The 22757-nt window shown below is 43.0% G+C and overlaps 1 long non-coding RNA gene across 1 annotated transcript; it reads right to left on the bottom strand.

Moving 5' to 3' along the window:
- Nucleotides 1-543: 543 nt before the first annotated feature.
- On the bottom strand, nt 544-10649 carry LOC116584912. Its single transcript, XR_004283382.1, has 3 exons — nt 10594-10649; nt 1549-1665; nt 544-876 (listed from the first exon to the last, which is right to left on the bottom strand). It is a non-coding gene; the product is annotated as an uncharacterized LOC116584912 (long non-coding RNA).
- Nucleotides 10650-22757: the final 12108 nt, after the last annotated feature.

Below are 22757 nucleotides of genomic sequence, written 5' to 3'. Positions count from 1 at the left end.
TGGGTGGTTGCATCACCACCACCCCCCAAACTGCTTGACCCGCGACAGACCCAGCGCGGGCCCAGCTGTCTCCCTTGCTTCCCTGTCGCCAGTTGGGGCGACGAGGACGCGGCAAATCTAAAGGAAATGGGGGAGGGATTCTCAATATTGGGTCCCTCTGGAGGGGAACTCAGTATGTGTAATGTGGCGGTTTTTTTTTTTTTTTTTTTTTAAGATGTTATTCTTTTATTTGACAGAAAACCTACAAGCAGGGGGAGCTGCAGAGGGAAGGGGAGAAGCAGGTTCTCCGCTGAGCAGAGAGCCCGATGCCAGTGGACTCTATCCCAGGATCCCGGGATCCTGACCTGAGCTGAAGGCAGTCGCTTAACAGACTGAGCCATCCAGGTGCATTTTATTTTATTTTATTTTATTTTATTTTAAAGATTTATCTACTTGTTTGACATCACAAGTAGGCAGAGAGGCAGACGGAGAGAGAGAGAGAGGAGGAAGCAGGCTTCCCGCTGAACAGAGCCCGATGCGGGGCTCGATCCCAGGACCCTGAGACCATGGCCTGGGCTGAAGGCAGAGAATTAACCCGCTGAGCCACCAGGTGCCCATTAGGTCTTTTTAAGTGGATTCATGAAGATACCTTTTGTTGCATAGTTTTCATGTATGTTAGATATAGCGATTTTGGAAGCGGAAAATAGAAGGCTTGTTCTGCCAGAATGAGATCTGGCTAGTACTCCTGTGTCACAACTAAGCCTGGGAAATGGTGAAGGAGCAAGAAAGTGAGCTGAGGACAAAGCGCAAGTGGACACCCACAAACTGCACCCCCCCCCCCAAAAAAAAAACTCCCAGGTGGTATCTGTGTGACATTCTTCAGGTACTCCGGCTGCCCTAAATCAAAGGGAAGGAAAAACAAACAGTTACCTTACAGAGATTGTAGTCAGGAGTCTCCCTCAGTTCACAAACGTCTTAGTGATTTACAAGGAAAAAAGCATTCTTATCAATAATCTTCCAGAAGGAAATGTAGATAAAATTAAATGTATACCCCGTAGCCCACTGACAAATACTTGAAGCCGGCAGAGTATAAGCTCCTTCAGGAAGCTCCCAACTATCTAAAAGTTAATGCCTTGCTAGAGGGAAAAACAACCTTGGTTTGACAATAGCCAGGCCTTAGGTTTCCAGTGAGTCTTCTTTAGCATAGGAAAATCCTTTCGAAACTTCCCTGATCTTTACTTCCCCCAACCCCAAAGTATATAATCAGTTGTTCCTCAGAATCCCAGGGCAGCAGTCTTTTCTGCCCAAGGGCCCTATCCCTATGATTTAATAAAACCACCTTTTTGCGCAAGACATCTCAGGAATTCTTTCTTGGCTGTCCAGACCTCACTTACATTCCAAAACTAAATCTAGAAACACCAACTTAAAAGGCAGGTGGAGGAAGAGAAGCTATAGAGGGAACCCAGAAGGGATGTGTGCAATAGGGTGGTATGGGAAAGGCCATCCAGCCCAGGGAAGAGGGCCTGGCAATCCCCCAGCGCTGCACAGTCAGGCCCAGCCATAACTGACCCGGGGAAAGTTGACGCTGTTAGTCTTAAGTCATCCTCCTCCAGGAAGATTTCTTCTTGTTGTTCTTGTATTTACCACAATACTGGGAACTGCTTTCTGCCTCTGGTGTGTGAACTCCTGGAGAACAGTGGGAAATCTGTCATCTCATCATGCTTTGCCAGCCCAGCCCAATAAAAGGTTGACTTGATGACAACATCAGGGGGAAAGAGCTCAGAAACTTTTTTGGTTGCATAATATTTGCAAGCATCTTCTGCAATCTCTGTTATCTGTTCTGTCTTTAACTCTGAAAGGTCTGACAGGTTGTTTCTTCATCCATGTTCAATACTTGCTCATTTCAGCACTCGCCTTCACTGGAAGGCCTTTGGAAATTGATGGGGGAGCAGAAGGCTGGCTGAGGACAAAACAAAAGCTGGCACCTTGCACCCCCTCTTCACCAGCTCCCCTCGGTAATATATGTGACATTCCTCAGTCACCCCTGGCTGCCCTAAAAGAAAAACAAATAGTTAACTTGCAGAGATCACAATCCTGCAAGATAGGAGTCCCCCTCAGTTTACAAATGTCCTAGTGATTTACAACAAAGAAGCCATTTTATCAATAGCCCAATTTCCGGAGACAAATAACTCAGTTCCTCAAGCCCTAATGTCACTCTCCCCTCCATAAAAACTGAAGGAGGCTGAGGCAGAAGGAAATGTAAATAAAGTTAAATTTCTTCTAAACCTAAATCTCACTAATAAGGACACTTGATAGGAGAAATGTGAAACTTTATCTATAAACCTCCAAGATAGTGTCAGCAATCATTCCCAAGCATGTGACCCACTGATATACATCTAAAGGGTCTCACGAGAAGATTTTTACTAGTAATAAATAACCTTCCTCCCAACGATAGCTAGCCCCTCAAGGTCCTGGAGACCTTGCTTCCAAAATTCCTTAGAGACTAACATCATCCCCTTTGTCCTCACCTACCCAACTCCTGTGTATATAATCAGCCACTCCTCAGGATAGCGGGAGAGCCCCTCTTCCTGCCCACTGGTCCTGTCCCCGTGCTTTAATAAACCACCATTTTGCACCAAAGATGTCTCAAGAGTTCTTTCTTGGTCATTGGCTCCAGACCTCACCCCACTGAACCTCACTTATGTTCTAGAACTTCATCAGAAATAACCGCCTTTGAATAACCCTACAGGCAAAACAAGAAGTGAGATTACAAAAACTGGGTCTCAAGGTTGAGTGGTGTATGTTTTTGCCAAAACCTGTAGTCCTATCATTCAATCAGATAATCTCTCAGTCCTATTTAGTGTACAGAGGTTTCCCTGTATGAAACAAGTGAGAAATTTAGTGGCACAGAGTTTCCAAAACAAAAATTGGGAAAAATTTAAGGCATAGGTACTCCAATAGCATGTACAGCAGGAATAGTTTTGGAGTTCTACCACTTTGCCAGTTTCTAAGCTCAGTTTTCTCCTCTGTAAGAAAATGAGTATAATACCCCTTATCTCATAGGACTTGTGTGGATTAAAATAATAGGAAAGCATCTAGGACAGCAAACGATCAATGGTTGCTCTATGTGATTCTCATCTCACACTTGAAGATCAGCCTTTGAGAAACAGGATGCTATTTTTAAATAGTTTGTTTGACATGTAGAATTTCCTATATTCAGTGTTTGAAATGCTCCGAGTATCTCTGAATGTTCTTCCTTTATGATCACGCCAACACAACTGATTCCCATATATAACTTAACCAGCAAATAAGCTGACACTCTTCCATGGCTGTAATGTTAGTGTGAGTACAGCAAGATGCTTGGCTTTAGGTCTCAGGCACATTGAGTAGAAAACTAATCTTAGGGGCGCCTAGGTGTCTTAGTTATTGAGCATCTGCCTTTGGCTCAGGTCATGATCCCAGGGTCCTGGCATGGAGCCAGCCCAGCCATCCAGCTTCCTGCTCCATGGGGAGCCTGCTTCTCCCTCTCCCACTCCCCCTGCTTGTTCTCCCTCTCTTGCTGTGTCTCTGTCAAGTGAAAAAAAAAAAAAATCTTAAAAAAAAAAAAAAACCCACAACTATTCTTAAATCCCTTGGTGTTAAAGGTGCAAAGCTAATGAGGGATTTACTTACACAAAAGGGGTGGAGTTGTCCCCTGTTCTAAGACTACAAGATCAATAATCAGTTACATGAAAAATGAGTTAGTCTGGTCAAGGTTCCTGCCTCATAGCAACCAGTAGCCTTAATAAAAGGCCTTACCAAAAACATTGTGCAAATGCACCAGTTTATTCCACTGAGACGTTTCTGACACCTTACTGTCTTAGAGCTCAAACTTCTGTACAGAGACAGATGTCCTTCAGAAAATACTTTTCTCTTCTACACTAAATTAGTTCCTTTTATTACTTTCTTTTTGGTACATATCCGTTCCCATTTGGGGTACATTAGTTATTATAGAAACATGGAAATCACTGGCTTGTTCAAAGTCACAAAGATAATGGGGTATTATGGGTTGAATTGTGTACCCCAAGATGGTAGTATCTCAGAATATGGCCTTATTCCATTCTGTTTCCAATATAATTAGCTAAGTTAGGAGGAGTCCTACTACAGTAATGTGAACCCCTATTCTAAAACGAACTGGTGTCCTTTTAGGAAGTGCCCTTATAGGAAAGGGAAATTTGGACCTAACAGTGCGCAAAGGATGAACACCATGTGAGGATGGAAACAGATCAAATGATACTTTTACAAGGCAAGAAACACCAAAGATCACCGGAAAACCACAAGACGCTAGGACACAAGCCTGGGGCAGATTTCTTCTCAGCCCTCGGAAAGAACCAACTGGGCCAACACCTTGAGCTTGGACTTCTAGTCTCCAGAATTATGAGATAATAAATTATTTAAGCTGCCCATTCTGTGGTTCTTTTCTTTCCCTCTCTCTCTTCCCCTCATCTCTCTCACTCTTTTTAATATAGATTGAGAGGTTTATTTCAAAGAATTGACTTATATAATTGTGGGGACTGCTGAGTCTGAAATCTGTAGGTGGGCCAATAGACTGGAAATTCAAGCAAGAGCTAACCCTTGAGGGCCCTGTGGTTTTTATTAGAGCAGCCCTAGAAGAGTAATACAAGAGGTGTGATTCTTAGCACAGTGTCTTCAGAAATAAATAAGATAAATAAGACCTAATTGTGACTGTGGAACCAAGGCTATGTCTTAGAACCCATACACCTAGGGGTGCCTGGGTGGCTCAGTTGGTTGAGCATCTGACTCTTGGCTTAGGTCATGATCTCGGGATCTTGGAATCAAGTCCCACATTGGGGTCCACACTTAGCATGGCATCTGCTTGAGTTTCTCTCCCTCTGCTCCTTCTCCTGTATGCTCTCTGTCTCTCAATTAAATAAATCTAAAAAGAAGAAGAAGAACAGCCACCCATATACCAGGTGTCCAGCCCTCCTCCTCTGTTCTCTTTTCCCCATTATCGGCTGACCTGAGATATGGCCACACTAGTCTAATAGATAAGGTCAGGAGCTCCATTAGTTCTTTCACTCTCCACCTCTCCCAACTCACTGAGGGTAATAGAGCTTTTAGGTCAAGATTGCATGAACAGGCAAATACAACATCTGTACACTGTGCTCATCATTTGTGTGCTTGGTTTCTTCTTGGTTATAATCATCAGTGTGATATTTTGGACTTGCCTAACGAGTCTTTCTGCCTAACAATGTATTAACAAGCTACATTGTCCTCTTCTTCCCACTCCCTCACTGCCACCACACCTTGGGCAAGATGTGACTCATCCTGGAGTCTCAGTTTCCTCATCCATAAAATGATGAAGTCAATACAAGGTATGTATTTTTAAAGTTTTTTTTAAAGATTTTATTTATTTATTTGGCAGACAGGGGTCACAAGTAGGCAGAGAGGCTGGCAGAGGAGGGGTGGGGAAGCAGGCTCGCTGCTGAGCAGAGAGCCCGATGCCGATGCCAGGTCGGGGCTCGATCCCAGGACCCTGGGATCATGACTCGAGTCGAAGGCAGAGGCTTTAACCCACTGAGCCACCCAGGCGCCCCAAAGTACGTACTTTTAAATAAGACTCGATGGCTAACATTGACTTCTCCTCTCGTTTCACCCACCCTAGATTTCAGAGTCTAGCAATCCAACTGAAAAGGGAAAACAAAAGTCTTAAAACAGGCACTTTGTAATTATTATTTTTTTTAATTTGAGAAAGAGAGCATGCATGAGTTCAGGGGAGGTGCAGAGGGAGAGGAAGAAGCAGACTCCCCTCTGAGCAAGAGGCCCTACCCGGGACTCCTTCACAGGACCCTCAGATCAGGATCTGAGCCAAAGGCAGACACTTAAATGACTGAGCCACCCAGGTGCCCCTAAAATTAGATACTTTTTTTTTTAAGGTTTTATTTATTTATTAGAGACAGAAAGAGAGCACAAGTAGAGCAGCAGGCAGAGGGAGAGCGCGAAGCAGGCTCTTTGCTGAGCAGGGAACCCAATGTACAGCTCTATCCCAGGACCCTGGAATCGTGACCTGAGCCAAAGGCAGCCACTTAACCAACTGAGCCACCAAAGTGCCCCCAAAATAGATACTTTTAAGTTCAGATTTGGTCCTCCTGATGACAGTCTTTCAAAATCTCAAGACTGGAAATATTAAGTGTGTTAACAACAACATCAACAAAACACTTTTTTATTTTTCTATTACATTTCAAAAGCCAAAATAGCCTAAGCTCACATTCTAGAAACTGTAGCCCCCAGTCTTACAGTGGGGAAAGTGTGTGAAATAATACAAAGCTGTGTTTAAACTCTTAAATTCCCAAAACAGTTGCTGTAAGTAAGAGGCAAGTAATCACCTTAACTCACTTGGGTCTTCCGTACCTGCATGAAAGCAAAATCTTATTCCAAGATGGCAATGTGGCAGTGCCAGCATGGGAAAACCTTAGCTCATGGGAAACAGCCCACCAACAAGGCATAATGCCAGTCCTTGCTAAGGGGACTTATTATGGACGCAGTGCCACAGTCTCCCAGCACCCTCTGTCCTGTGCTTTCAGTTCCATGGTCAACTGCAGTCCAGGAGAAGATTCCTTCTGATAAATGTTTCGAGTTGAACACTAGGGCACAGTGCCTACATCATTCCCCTCACTTCATCTTATCAGGAGGGCATTTTATCATCTCTCATTCTCACGGGGTGAGTACAGTACGATGAGATTTTCTTTTAAAAGAAATTTTATTTGACAGAGAGAGACACAGTGAGAGAGGGAACCCAAGCAGGGGGAAGTGGGAGAGGGAGAAGCAGGCTTCCCACTGAGCAGAGAGTCTGATGCAGGGCTCCATCCCAGGACCCTGGGATCATGATCAGAGTCAAGGGCAGACAGACGCTTAATGACTGAGCCACCCAGGCGCCCCTCAATGAGATATTTTGAGAGAGAGACAGGCAGACAGGCTACATTCACGTAACTTTCATTGAAGTATATGGCTATAATTGTCCCAGTTATTGTTGTTAATCTCTTAGTGTATCTAATTTATAAATGAGGCTTTATCATAGACACATAAGTATAGGAAAAAAGTATATATATATTTTGAGGCATCCACTAAAGGTCTTGGAAATATTCCCCCCCTCCTCCATGGATAAGGGAGGACTACTGTATTCCTCTTCAACTCAAGCAAATAAATACTGGGAAACACATTTGGGAAAGTGGAGCTCATCACCCCGGCGCCTGGAGGAGTGGAATCAGGACACACCGTGGGTCATTGTCAGGAAGGGCTGCAGCCAGCCTCCTCTCAGAAAACCCTTGGGGCTGCAGCAATGGCATTTAGCACTCAGCACTAACACTTCTTTGAAAGGAATAACAATATTTTTTGCAATCCTCTTAGCCAGTGACCGTGGGACTGCAAACCAGATAATGAAGCACGATGTGGGGAATTCATTTTAATGGTTTACCCACTGAGCACAGAAGGTAGAGACCCTTCAGTTTCCCAAGTCAGCGTCTGTATTTCAAAAAGCTTTCAATGCTCACCCAGCATGAGCTGATCAAGAATACAGTTTGCTCGCCATTAAAGCTCAATAAAATACCTAGCAGATGACAGTGTGATTTCCTACGTGGAGACTGATTGATAACCAACTCTGCTCTCTGAGTTTTTTCATTTATCATTTCTACCCTGCCTGCCTCCAAGAAGGATCTGGAGTGTATATTCACATGCCATCAAAGGAATGAAGTGCATGAAAAACTCTTCTCTGTTGTTCCTGAAGGTTGTAAATGCAGATTACGGGACTGTGGAGATTCAGCATTTAAGTCAAACATTATTGATAATTGCTGGATCAGTTCCCTTTTAAAGACAATCACTCCTCTTAATCACATAATAGAACTTGGCATGTACTCAGATTCATTTCTCTTCCAGCTATAATTTATAGAAGAGAGAGCTCAGCGAAACTCATCTGAGGAACTAATTTTATATTTTCCCCCACAATACATCATAATTAATGGGTTTTTTTTCCCCTTTATTCCTGGAGATTCAATATTCTATTGCTGGCCAGACTGTAGCCTATAAATTCTTAAATGCCCAGCACTGCCCTACAAAAGACATACAACATAGGGTTTCAGGATGTCCAACCAAAGTTGTCAGACAGCGGGGTTGGGATTCCAGGTCACAGTGAAAGGGTCATTTGGGGTGCCGTAGACTAAGAAGTACTCCCTAGAATGAAGGCTTGTTTCTTCTCTGTGCCTGCCACATGTGAATTACCTCCCCGACTTGAACACAAAATCCAGAGAAGTGCGTGGATTCAGCTGGTGAGTGGCAAAGTGTGTGAAATAATACAAAGCTGTGTTTAAACTCTTAAATTCCCAAAACAGTTGCTGTAAGTAAGAGGCAAGCAATCACCATACATACATACACCAGTATGTCCGGGCACCAACATTTTTTTCTGTGGATACCAAAACTTAAAAAAAAATTTTTTTTACACGATAGGTTGTAGTAAAGTACATTATTTCCTTATGGGTGTTAAGGATAATGAGTTTAGTTTGAGTTACAAATAAATGAATTGGGTTTTAACTTGAAAAGCAAGAAGGATGACTATGGCGTAAAGGATGAGTTTTATTTTATTTTTTTAAATATTTTGTTTACGAGAGAGGAGGGTGAGGGGCAGGAGGAGAGGGAGAAGCAGACTCCCTGCTGAGCAGGGAGCCCAATGTGGAGTTTGATCCCAGGACCCTGGGATCATGACCTGAGCTGAAGGCAGACGCTTAACTGACTGAGCCACCCAGGCACCCCAAGGATGGATTTTATTAGTATTTTTTTTAAATTTGTAAGAGTTTACTTATTCATTTGACAGAGAGAGAGGGGGAGAGAGCACATGCAAGCAGGGGGAGCAGCAGGTAGAGGGAGAGGGAGAAGCAGGCTCCCTGCTGAGCAAGAAGCCCGATACAGGACTCGATCCCCGGACCCTGGGACCATGACGCAAGCTGAAGGCAGCTTCCAACTACTGGAGCCACCCAGGGGCCCCAAGGGTGGATTTTAGATCCAAAGTTAATGCAATGGTGTTTCTCTTTTACAACCTCTCCCTTGTTATGGCTTTGATCCTAGACAAGGCTACAGGACCTAAGGGAATACTATGAAAAACTAAAAAGGACAGACATTTGGTTTATGACCAGCAAGAAATGCAAATGCCTTGATAAAGCTCTTAGGTCCTGGGCAGCAATGTATTTCTTCGTAGGCAGAAGCAGCTAGGTGCTTCTGAGCATGCTCTAAAGCTCAGCTTTTGGGGGAAAAGAACTACACGAATGTCTCTGATGGATTCTAAGTTTACTAGCAATACCCAATAACGGAGTCAGGAAACATTTTTGAGGAAGGAGATCTAGACACTGTCCAAAACAACATTCTCAGCATAGGATCTTTTGCGGAAAAAAGGCAAGGTATGAATATAATAAATACATCCTAATGATCTTTTTCGATACATAAGATCAAAATTAAGTCAGGCTGGCATTCTGGAGCGGATTGCACCCATCCACCCATTTTTGCTCCCTTCCCACTAAAACTGGAATAAGGGTTTTTACAAGAACAGCACAAAAGATAAATCCTTAAACATGAAGAGAACAAGAGAGGAGAAAACACAATAAAAATCTGGAAGTTGGAAAACAGATGGACAAGTTGTCAGTGGCTTAGCATACACCCAACCCCCAAGCTGGCATGGAGAAATTTGAGAAGCAATCTTTATACTACAGATATCTCAAAATCTTGGGAACTGGAAAGGCCAGTATCTCCTGAAATGAGAGTAAGGAATGGCTAAATACAGAATATTGGGTAAGAGGCATTTGAGAAGAGCTAAATGGGTATTTTTCCAAGTCTGCTGGGTAGTCCTCTGCAAGTTATTTTCTCAGTAAATTAAGAAAAAAAAAAGGCATTTTTCAGACACGCAAAGGCTCAAATAACTTATCTCCCATGTACACATCTTTTCCCAAGAAGCCACTGGAGGATAACGCTCTATCAGACCAAAGAGACAGAGTGAGAAAAAGGCCATGACTCCCAGGAAACAGGGGATCCAGTACAGGAAGGGATAAGGAGAACCCTGGGCTGGTTACCTTTCAGCAGTCCTAGAGGGACAGCACTTGACCTTTAAGAAGATTCAGACATGGGTAAGTAACTAAGGATAATGCAGGGCTCTGTATCTGTATCCACGAGAATGACTGGAAGCTAAGTTCTATCGATAAGATCCACAAAGATGGTGAAATACGGCTGAGAGTAAACAGTAAGATAAGGATGTTTGCAACATGGATGCTTGTGTTGAAGCTTGGTGACTCTCTTAATATTTTGTCAAAAACTTTCTGATCTTCATAGATTTTTTTTTTAAAGATTTTATTTATTTATTTGACACACACACAGAGAGAGAGAGAGATCACAAGTAGGCAGAGCAGCAGCCAGAGAGAGGGGGAAGCAGGCTCCCTGCTGAACAGAGAGCCCGATGTGGGGCTCGATCCCAGGACCCTGAGATCATGACCTGAGCCGAAGGCAGAGGCTTAACCCACTGAGCCACCCAGAAGCCCCTGATCCTCATAGATTTTATATTGGAATAAAATATCAACCTACCTGAACAAGAGGAATTCTCACGTGCATTGTTTGCGAGAGTATCTCTGGAAGGGATCCCAATACACTGGTGCCAATAGTTGTCTTGGAAGAGAGATTTGGCAGGCTGGGGAGAAGGAGGAATACAGAAGACTATTTTACTGTTTGATTTTTGTTGTTGTTTCTTTTGATATTTGTACCATGTACATAAATTACTTATTCAAAATAAATTAATGAGCTAAAATAGATCTTCAAAAAAAAACCCCCCAAAACAAAAAAAAACCATCATGCTTGGGGCACCTGGGTGGCTCAGTGGGTTAAGCCTCTGCCTTTGGCTCTGGTCATGATCTCAGGGTCCTGGAATGGAGCCCAGATTTGGGCTCCCTGCTCGGTGGGGATCCTGCTTCTCCGTCTCCTTCTACTGCTCTCTGTGATTGTGTTCTATCACTCTCTGTCAAATAAAGAAATAAAATCTTTTTAAAAAATAATAAAAAATTTAAAAAATCATGCTTGTCACTCATAATTACTTGATTGGAATTTCTGCCAATGAGAACTCTTGAGGACATGATTAGAAAACCACCTGCCAGGTTATTTTATTATTTCCCACAAACTCTAATGCAGGCCATTCATTCTGGCTGTGTCACCAAGGTGGGCGGGGATAGCCAATCCAATGAATTTGCTAAGTGGGCGAGAATAAACAAGGCATTTTCTGCTGCTGGTTCTGCCCTTAGGGAAATGTGTGAATCTGGGGAGGTTCGCAGAAGTAGGTTTCTTTTCCTGCTCCTTGGCTTACTAATGCTGTAACCTTGCACAAGTAACAAGCTGTCTGAGCCACTTTCCTCCCTAAGGTAAGGGTGACAAGGATGAAAGCAGCCGGCACAGGGCCTGGGGCAGGTGTGGGGAGAACTTTTAACAGGTGCCATGCTCTTCCTCTCTGCCATTCTTTCCTTTAACTTGGAAAATTTGGAAAATAGTATCCTTCCCGTGCCTCAGGAATTTCCCTGGCCATCTAGTAAGCTTTACGACTAAGAAATAACTATCACTCCATCCAACTGAAAGTTGCTTTTTAAATGATGAATGTTTGCCCCTCAAAGGAGAACAGAGGGAATGGGAGTGTGGAGGAGGCCTCCAAGGATGGCTCCCAGTGGTCCCCAGCTTCACGGCAGTGTGTCACCCCCTCCTGCAGTGTACCACTCTGGGTCAGTGTGACCCATAGGCTGGAGGCACTTCAGCTCCTAACTTGCACTCTCTCCCCATGGTATATCACACAGTCTCGGGGAAGCTGTGTGTCACAACAGGACACCCAGCCCTAAGGAGACCCTCGTGAGTGAGGGAGAGAAGCTTCCTCTGGCCAACAGCTGCTTCACGGAGCTCAGGGGCAGGTCCCCCAGCCCCTCCTCCAGGCTTCAGAGCCTGCAGCTCCTGTGGACATCACGGAGCCACAATAAAGCCGCCAAGAGAAGTATGTGGACTCGGAGGCATTACCATGAGCTAAACCTCAGACTTTCTTCAGGGTTTTTTCCCCAATCACCCTGGCAACACCTTTCCAACAAATAGAATCAAGCCCCAAACTATGTGTTGCATTTAGTTTTTTCAACCTAGAAAAGTGCCCCAGCCATTCTTTTACTTTTCATCACTTTGTTTTTACTTTCCTATTTCTTAAAAAATTTAATCCCGTTATTTAAAAAGCTTTATGTATTTATTTGACAGAGAGAGGGAGAGCACAAGTAGGCAGAGAGGCAGCCAGAGAGAGGGGGAAGCAGGCTCCCCGCTGAGCAGAGAGCCCGATGCGGGCCTCAACCCCAGGACCCTGAGATCATGACCTGAGCTGAAGGCAGAGGCTTAACCCACTGAGCCACCCAGGGACCCTTTACTTTCCTATTTTTGAAGTCTATGGGCTGGTTACTTGGTAGAACGTCCCTCAATGTAGGTTTATCTGACGCTTCCTCATTAGATTCAGAGCAAGCATCTTTGGCAAGAATATCACAGAAATAACGCTGTGCTCTTCTCACTGCATTTTTCTGGGTATACGTTTTTTAGGTGGTATCTGCCAGGCTCTTTTATTGACGGGTTGGTCTTCTTCCCATTGTGATCTGTAAGGCTGTTGTGGGAAAGTACTTTGCTTAGTATGATACCCACTAGATCCATTCATGTTGTTATAAACCACAAGATTTCGTTCTTTTTCATAGCTGGGTAATACTCTACTGTCTCTAGAGAGAGAGAGAGAGAGAGAGTGTGTGTGTGTGTGTGTGTACGCCACATCTTCTTTATCTATTCATCTATGAACAGACACTTAGGTTCCTTTCTTATCTTGGCTACTGTAAATAATGTTGCAACAAACAAAAAGGTGGTGGGAAGGTACATTCTTTTAACACATGGCTTGAACTCATGAAACTGAAATCAAGAGTCGCACCTCCACTGATGGAGGCAGCCAGGCGCCCTGAGTACTTTGAACTATGTTAATATCCCATTCTGTATCAGATGTTTAATTAATTCATTTTTAACTTGGTAATATGGATTCCTTTTTTAAAACATGATTTAATACATAATTCATATTTATATATAAAAGTTAAAAATTTTTACACAAATAATTTATACAAATTTATAAATTTTATAAATATTTATTAAAATAAATAAATTAAAATACAATTTATTTTAATAAAATTTTATAAGTCTTTACAAATTTATTTTTATAAATGTAAAAATTAATGTATAATTTATATTATCTATAATAATAAACATAATACATATAAATATAATATTTATATTTATAATATAATATTTGTATAATATAAATGTCTATATATTTAATAATATATATTAATAACATATAACACTGTAATATATATATTTAAGTAATGATATTAATAATAATGAATAAAAATGTATAATAATGAATATAATACATATAAAGATAATATTTTGTTTTAAAATAAGTACTTATTTATAATGATAAATTTGTAATTACTGATTTTAAAACTCAAAATAACCCATACTTGTTTAGTAGGAACCCTTTCAAGCTGGCTTCTGTGCCATTTTGAGCATGTCCTTACTTTCTGGTACAACGAAGTGCTCCAGACTCATCTTGTACTTTTCCTGCCCTTGCCCTGGAGTCAGCCATTACTCCTTGGAGCTCTGGTTCATGTCCATGGAGAACAGTGTTCAGAAGCCAAGATCTGGGCACTAGGTACACTCGTGACGACTGAGATCTTCAATGCTCCCAATTCCGCTTAGTGAACACAGTTAGGGAATGTATGTATTTCTGACATATTTACTTCTCTTTCTATATTGAAAAACTTGACTTTACACCAACTGGTACCCAACCTTCAAGATGGTGTCCCATGATGCGCCTCTTAGGATTCACGCCCTTGTCTGAAAGGCACAGAGACTGTAAGAAATGAAAAGAGGTCATTGGACATCCAAAATTCTTCTGGCAGAAAACAGGCTGAGAAAATCACACTGTTGCAAACACATGCCACCTTCCAAGGAAAAGGAAGGACGACCCAGAGGGAAGCGACGAGAGCAGTGGAGAGTCACTCCAGGGCAGGAATAGGACCAAGTCCCAGTCAACGAGCGTCCAACATTTTCTTGGCTGCATTTCAAACTGCCTTGGATCACTGCTGTGTGCCTTCCATTTTTCCCCTTTAGGAATAGCTCTACATTGGCTATCCTATGCCTGTCTCACAGTTGCGCATCGGTGTGTGTGCTTTGGGGGTGGGGGTGTTGATCACTTGTTTCTTCAGTTCAGGAGACAAGTGAACTGTGTTCAAAGATCCTTGCCTGCACCTGGATGACAAGATCATGGACTTTGAGCTGCTGCTATAATGGGATGAAATTGACAGAAGTGGGGTGAGCATATTTTGCATGTGGGATAGACATGAATTATTGGAGACTAGAGGGTAGATGATGCTAGGCAGTCTCCAGGATGGTCCCCATTCTTCCCCTAGTGTAATTCCCACCCATTGCATAAGGGCTGCACTTAGGGACTGGTTTCTGATGAACAGAATAAGTCAGAAGTGACCCTGTGTCACTGACACTGGGTCATAGGAAACCATGCGGCATTGCTTTGGTTCTTAGATCACACACTGTAGGGGAAAGCCAGCTGCCATGCTGGCAGTGGTGCTATGGAGAGGGCCACATGGTGAAGAGTGGAATCCCCTGGCCAACAGCCACGTGAGCGAGCTTGAAAGCCCCAGTCAAGACTTGAGTGGACCGTGCCCCTAGCTGACACCATGACTGCAACCTAGTGAGAATCCTGCACTGGAACCACCAGCTAAGGGTTTCCTGCATTTCTGACCCACAGGAATTATGGGATAATAAATATGTACTGTTGGAAGCTGCTAAGTTTGGGGGTAATTTTTCTACAACAGTAAATAACTGGCTGAGTTAATAAAATAAATAAACGCCTGGCTGGCTGAGTCAGAAGAACATGAGACTCTTGATCTCAGGCTCAGGAGTTTGAGCTCCCCGGTGGGTATAGAGATAACTTAAATAAAACTTAAAAAAATAACTAATACACTCCAATATATCCAATTTCAGTCCATCATTATGGGGTTCCTGCAATGGACAGGTCTAGAAATATCTATTTTTAAAATCATGAATTAAATATTAATAATTACAAATTAAATTTACATTATAGAAAGTTTCTGAACTTCTTTTTTTTTTTTTTTCAAAGATTTTATTTATTTATCAGAGAGAGAGGGGAGAGAGCGAGCACAGGCAGACAGAATGGCAGGCAGAGGCAGAGGGAGAAGCAGGCTCCCCGCCGAGCAAGGAGCCCGATGTGGGACTCGATCCCAGGACGCTGGGATCATGACCTGAGCCGAAGGCAGCTGCTTAACCAACTGAGCCACCCAGGCGTCCCTGAACTTCTTTTTTTTAAGAAAAGATTTTATTTATTTATCTGACAGAGAGAGATAGCAAGAGAGGGAACACAAGCACAGGGGAGCTGGAGAGGGAGAACCAGGCTCCCTGCCGAGCAGGGAGCCCAATGTAGGGCTCGATCCAAGGATCTTGTAAACCCAGCAATACACATAGTTCTATTTGAGCTTGCTTTTCAGCAACTGAGCTACCCAGGCACCCCTGAACTTCTTTGATATATTTGTATCTTTCTACTTATATTAAAATACCAGTTTTATTAAGACTAATGTATTTACTTACTTGCTTTATCTAATAATGTACATAAAGTAGTTTCAACTTACAATAGCCATGTTACTAATTATAATAAAACTCAGTGAAGTTTAAGGTTTATTTGCAATTCCCTTTGTCCTTAGACTACATCCCACTGAGCATACAAGGTCAAAATAATGGGTTCAAAAGTCACTTGGAATTGCCATAAGACCCAGCAATTTCACCTTAGGTATATATCCAAAAGAAATGAAAACAGAAACTCAAACAGTGCTACATGAATGCTCACGACCGCACTATTCACAATAGCCTAAAGACGCAAAAAACTCAAAAGTCAGCAGATGAATAGATAAACAAAATGTGGTCTACCTTGTAGTTCTTTGGATGTGTAAGCAACATCCTCCTGAGTCATGAAATGTACTTGTGTCCCAGGAAGAGGCTCAGCAGCTATGACCCTCCTTGTGGGTCTTATGGTAAGAGGTGGTGGTTATCATGGGTCTGGGGGAAAATGAGCATCTCTTTAATGTGCCGCAGGTGGGTATCAGGGCTCTCAGGCAAAGGAAGGATGGTCTCCTCAGATATGGGAGCTGGGGAAGACACTTCCACTGGTGTGGGAGGCTCAGAGTGATATGAGGATTCAAGAGTCTCGGTTTTATCTAGGTCCAACCAGATGCCCCCATTCTAAGTTTCAGGATCCTATCCCTTCCCAATCAGTGCCCTAACCCTCACGTAAGAAATTTTAAGATTGTGGATTCAACGGTTGCGGTAAACCCAGCAATACACACAGTTCCATTGCCAGCCCCGTGGCTACATGAAACGAGAGGTTTTTTGTTGTTTTGTTTTGTTTTGTTTTTTAAGGGCTGTCATAAAAACTGTCGAGTTCTCAGACCCTGAGTTGGGAGTTAAAGAATCCAGGCTTGGGGAACCTGGGTGGCTCAGTCGTTAAGCGTCTGCCTTCGGCTCAGGTTATAATCCCAGGATCCTAGGATTGAGCACCTCGTAGGACTTCCTGCTCAGCGTAGGACTTCCGCTTCTCCCTCTCCCACTCCCCCTGCTTGTGTTCCCTCTCTTGCTCTCTCTGTCAAACAAATAAATAAAATCTTAAAAAAAAATAAAGAATCCAGGCTTGCCATTTTCTCTCTGGACAGTCCAGTGTTGCACGCAGGAAAACCCACCTGCCCCACAGTCCTTGCGCCCACCATTACTGCCATAGCCCTCAGGTGGGTTCCCAAGGCACTTATTTCAGTTGTCATTCCACCACAGACAACAGCGTCACCAACTGTGATGGCACTGCGGACCACCGACGGCCACCGCCCCACTTTCCATTGGCAAGGTGCTCAGCACTACACTCAAGTCCACGCTCCATCCAACCAGTTGCCAAATCCCATCATGGTAGGGCTACCCCCTCGCACTGTTTAGGCACCAACTTGGTGTCCTCACAGTCCTGGGAGCAGAAGCCACAGAGCAATCCCTGGGGCCAGGGAAGGTTTAATATAAGGAATTTGTAACTAGAAGTTACAAATGCTAAGGAGAGACAGAAAACATACTCTCACAAACTGCTGTGGGGCTGAAAGAGATGTCTGAGGAAGAAACAAACTCCCAGGTAGAAACAGACTTCCCAACACTGTCCTTCACATTTCACTGGGTTGCCAGGGACCAGAGCTCCCTGCAGTTACCAACCTGAGCCAGGGAACCACGGACAGGTAGTGGCAAGCAGGACAACTCCCGACAAGGAGCAGATGGGCAGAACCTGGTGGGCTGCAAACCTTGGGCCAAGAATGGCAATCAGGAAACTCCCCTCGAGGGTGCTGCTGTGCTAAAGAATGTAGGCAGGGCACTGCCAGCTGCAGATGTAAACAGGAAAAACTTAGTCACCTGCCCTGCAAATAACACAGAAACTCATCAGAACCTGGAAGAAATCCCCAACACCCGGCAATGCCCCTCCAGCGCCCTCTATCGACAAAGTTTAACATCACGCCAGGTGGCAAATGGAGAATCCAGCTCCGTTATCGCAGAGCAAAGGCAAGAAGGGTGTAAATTGGAGAGATCGTAAGTGAAAATGCAAGATGCAGAACGGTGTGCATGGTGTGTTATTTTTTGTGGAGGAAAGCCTGGAAAATTGAGTGCATCTTTGCTTAATTTTGCACAATAAAACAGTGGATTGATATACCTAGAAACTAGTAAAAATGGTTAACAATTTAAAAGCCAGGAATGAAGTAAGGATAGAGAAAAGGGTGATGGAAGTGAGATTTTCTGAAAATTGATGCGGTTTTGACTTTTGAACCATGTATTTCATGTGTCCAAAAATAGAATTAAGCGAAAAAAGTGAAAGAAAAAAAAAAGCAAACACTAACTGGTTTGCCGTATAGCCACCGTTACCGAGGAGCAGCTGGCTTAATTCAGAGATGAAATGGCATCATGAAATTTACAGAGCCAGTCGTGGGACACTACCTTGGAAGGACAGGTTCTGTGCTATGGGATACAGGATGTATTTTGAACCCAGACCCCACGACATGGTGGCTTCTCCTCCATGGTCAGAATACACAGGTGCGGACAGGAAGGGGCAGAAGTGGGAGGGGTGCTTGCATGGAACCCTTGCACAGAAATCCCAGCAACTTTGAGCTCTGCTGGTTTGGGGAGTCTTCACTCCCAAGGAGGAATTGCTTCCACCAAAGGAAAGAGAGCAGATTTTGTTAAACAGCAAGATGAGACTTTCACCCGGGCCATTTGGGGCTCCTTATTGCCACTGAACCAACAGGAGGTAAAAGGGTTTATTCTGCTGGCTAGACAGATTGTCCCTAATAACCCTGGGGGAATTTTGAGCTGCTGCTACACAGTGGGACAAGGATTGTGTGTGTAACCCAAGGGGTTCTCTTGGGCACCTCTTAGCAATGCTTAATGGGAAAATACAGCAACCCTAACAGGTAGGACACTTGAAGATGCCGGCCATCTGGGAAGGATGGCCTGTTATTCCATTCTGACCAGCTGAAATCTTGGAGAAGATTTCATGTGGAAACATGGAATGGGTAACAGAAGAAGGAAGCAGCCCTGTGATCAATTCCAAAACTGAGGACTGTGATAGCCTTTCCTTGTCCTCTGTAGGAGGCTTACGCAGTTTCTGTCTTCCTTCTCCTCCTTCTCCGCCCCCCACCTTTTTCATTTTATATGCAAGTTTTTGGAGGGTGGCTCAGTCTTTAGGTGTCTGCCTTCAGCTTAGGTCATGATCCCAGGGTCCTGGGATCGAGCCCCGCGTGGGGCTCCCTGCCCAGCGGGAACCCTGCCTCTCCCTCTCCCACTTCCCCTACTTGTGTTCCCTCTCTTGCTGTGTCTCTCTCTGTCCAATAAATAAATAAAATCTAAAAAAAAAAAAAAGATTTCTCTCTCTTCTGAGGTCAGTTTGGCTACTTACCAGTTTCCTTTAATTCATTTATTCATTTCCTTTAATAAGACACTTAAAAAAAAAAAGATTTTATTTGACAGACAGAAATCACAAGTAGGCAGAGAAGTAGGCACAGAGAGGGGGATGCACGTTCCCTTTCAAGCAGAGATCCCGATGTGGGGCTTGATCGCAAGACTCTGGGATCATGACCTGAGCTGAAGGCAGAGGCTTTACCCCACTGAGCCACCCAGGCGCCCCAACACTTTTTTTTTTTTTTTAAAAAGGTCTGTCTTTTGATTCTTTGACAGTGTCTTGTCTTAGTTCCTTCTTTCCCTTCACCACCAAGCTTCCAAAGGAAATCTATTGCCCCCTCTTCTCCAGTAGTGCCTTCTACCACCTCTGACTCCAAACCTTTCCACAGCTTTTCCTTTTGATTCCACTAGGTCTCAGTTCTCCTCTGGCATTTGTCCTTATAGGGTGGGTCTCTCTCCTTATGGGCATGAGCCTAGATGTTACCTGTTTCTACTGCCATTTGGACCGTATCATTTTTTCTTTTCCCTGAATTCCCCACCTGGATGTGTATTCTGGTCTGTCACACTGTGTCAGCTCTGCTAGTCCAAGATGTTTATGTTCCCACTGACTTTTTATTGAAATGCATGGTTTTCGCTCTTGCTTGGTAAACTGTAGTCCTAAGCCATAGGTGACTTTATCTGTCCTTTTCCTGAACAATTCTTTTTTAAAATTTATTTAAATTCAATTAACATATAATGTATTATTAGTTTCAGAAGTAGAAGTCAGTGATTCATCAGTCTTATATAGTACCCAGTGTTCATTACTTCATGTGCCCTCCTTAATGCCCATCACCCAGTTACTCCATTCCCATACCCCCACCCTCCAGCAACCCTCAGTTTATTTCCTATGATTAAGAGTCTCTTATGGTTTGTCTCCCTCTCTGATTTCATCTTGCATTATTTTTTTCTCTCTTCCCCTATGATCCTCTGTTTCGTTTTTTAGATTCCACATATGAGTGAGATCATATAATTGTCTTTCTCTGATTGACTTATTTTGCTTTGCATAATATCCTCTAGTTTCATCCACATTGTTTCAAAACACAAGATTTCATTTTTGATGGTTGCATAGTATTCCATTGTGTGCGTGTGCATACATATATATATTTTCTTTACCCATTCATCTGCTGATGGACATCTGGGCTCTTTCCATAGTTTGGCTATTGTGGACATTGCTGCTATAAACATTGGGGTGCATTGCCCCTTCGGATCACATTTTTATCTTTGGGGTAAATCCCTCATAGTGCAATTGCTGGGTCATAGGACAACTCTATTTTCAACTTTTTGAAACAGTATGGAACCTCATACTGTTTTCCAGAGCTGCACCGGTTTGTATTCCCACGTACAGTGTAAGAGAATTCCCCTTTCTTTGCTTCCTTTCCAAGATCCATTGTTTCCCGAGTTGTTAATTTTAGCCATTCTGACTAGTGTGAGGTGGTATCTTATTGTGGTTTTGATTTGTATTTCCCTGATGCCAAGTGATGTGGAGCACTTTTTCATGTGTCTCTTGGCCATTCGGATGTCTTTGCAGAAATATCTGTTCATGTCTTTTGCTCATTTCTTGATTGGACTATTTGTTCTTTGGGTGTTGAGTTTGAGAAGTTCTTTATAGATTTTGGATACTAGCCCTTTATTTGATAAGACATTTGCAAATATTTTCTTCCATTCTGTCAGTTGTCTTTTGGTTTTGTCAACTATTTCCCTTTCTGTGCAAAAGCTTTTGATCTTGATGAACTTCCAATAGTTCATTTTTGCCCTTGCTTCCCTTGCCTTTGGAAACATGTCTGGCAAGATGTTGCTGCAGCTGAGGCTGAAGAGGTTGCTGCTTGTGTTCTCCTCTCGGATTTTGATGGATTCATTTGAAGATGAGTTGACAACACAGTTGAGGGTCCATTTCTGGGTTCTCTATTCTGTTCCATTGATCTATAGGTCTGTTTTTGTGCTGGATTAGCAATCTTGATTGCACAGTTTTCTCACTTACTACCCTGATTATATCATGCCAGTCCTTTCTGGCCTGCCAGGTTTCTGTGGATAGGTCTGCTGCCAGCCTATGTTTCTACCCCTGTAGATTACAGACCTCTTGTCCCAAGCTTCTTTCAAGATTTTCTCTTTGTCTCTGAGATTTGCAGGTTTCATTATCATATGTCAAGGTATCGATCTATTTTGAGCTGGGGGTCTCTGTGTCTCCTGAAATTGAATTCTTGCTTCCTTCCCCAGATTAGGGAAGTTCTCCACTATAATTTGCTCCAATATAGCTTTTGCCTCTCTCTCTCTTCTCTTCTTCTGGGATCCCAATTATTCTAATATTGTTTCATTTTATGATATCGCTCACCTCTCAAATGCTCCCCTTATGATCCAGTAGTTATTTATCTCTCTTCTTCTCAGATTCTTTATTCTCCATCATTTGGTCTTCTATATCACTAATTCTTTCTTCTGCCTCATTTATCCTAGCAGTAAGAGCCTCCAATTTTTATTGTACCTCATTAATAGCCTTTTTGATTTCAAGTTGGTTAGATTTCAGTTATTTTATTTCTTCAGAAAGGGATTCTCTATTGTCTTCTATGCTTTTTTCAAGCTCAGCTAGTATCCTTAAAATCATTATTCTGAACTCTAGTTTCGACATCTTATGTCCATACTGGTTAGGTCCCTGGCAGTCAGTACTGCCTCTTGTTCTCTTTTTAGAGGTGAGTTTTTCTGTCTTATCATTCTTGCCAAAAGTGGTTGCTTTTTTATTTGTAGAGTTGTAGCTATTCTTTTCTTAGATCTCCAGTTGAGTTTTCAGGTGTTCAGAATGATTTGATAGCTATCCATCGGAATACCTAGGACCAGAGGAAACTAAGGTCTTCTAATCCTCCACCATCTTGGACTATCCCCTCTCCGGAACAGTTCTTAAAGGATGTGGAGAGAAATTCCACTTGAGGTGACCATGATTACCCTCAGGCATTTTTATTTTAGAATGATTTCTTTCCTACTAACTCCATGGGAGATAAGAAGTAGCAGTGGTCACACTGGAGGTGAGAGTGGAGCATGGTTGTGAACAACAGGAAGTGGAGAAAAAATTCCCCTAGAAATGCCTCAATAATCACAAAGCTGCACATTAGAAATGGGGAAAATTAGCCTTCATGACATCGCGGCCATCAGCCGGCCAATAAATCTTTATTATAGTCCATTCTGTGCTGAGAGGTAGTATGGGTTCCCTTGGGAGGTGAGCACTGACTTGAACACACCAAATGAGTGGCATCTCACTGATACAAGGCTACCCAGAGTTGCCAAAATTGTGTCGAGGTTCATCCCAGGAACTCAGGACTAAGGTTACATTCAAGGGTGTCCAACTTCTCCAGGTCTCATAACCTTACCAGAATCACCAAATCTACTCAGAAGCTCTAGGATTTCCTTCTGCTTCTTCCTTGTTTACCTAAATAACACTCTCCGTATGTCAAGTACATCATGGAACATCCATATGATGGGCCATTATGCAGATGCTATAAACCATTGAGTTTTTCATACTAAGGGGAACAAAAGAATAAAATTTACACATACAATATTGTACTAAACTGTAAGTTGTAGAGTGCAAGAGGCCACAGCTCAGTAAGTTTGGGAAACATGGCATAGAC

Source organism: Mustela erminea, chromosome 1, assembly GCF_009829155.1.
Source record: "Mustela erminea isolate mMusErm1 chromosome 1, mMusErm1.Pri, whole genome shotgun sequence".
Classification (NCBI taxonomy): domain Eukaryota; kingdom Metazoa; phylum Chordata; class Mammalia; order Carnivora; family Mustelidae; genus Mustela; species Mustela erminea.
Note: the sequence above shows the minus strand (reverse complement) of the source record. Positions and strands in the feature narration are given on the sequence as shown.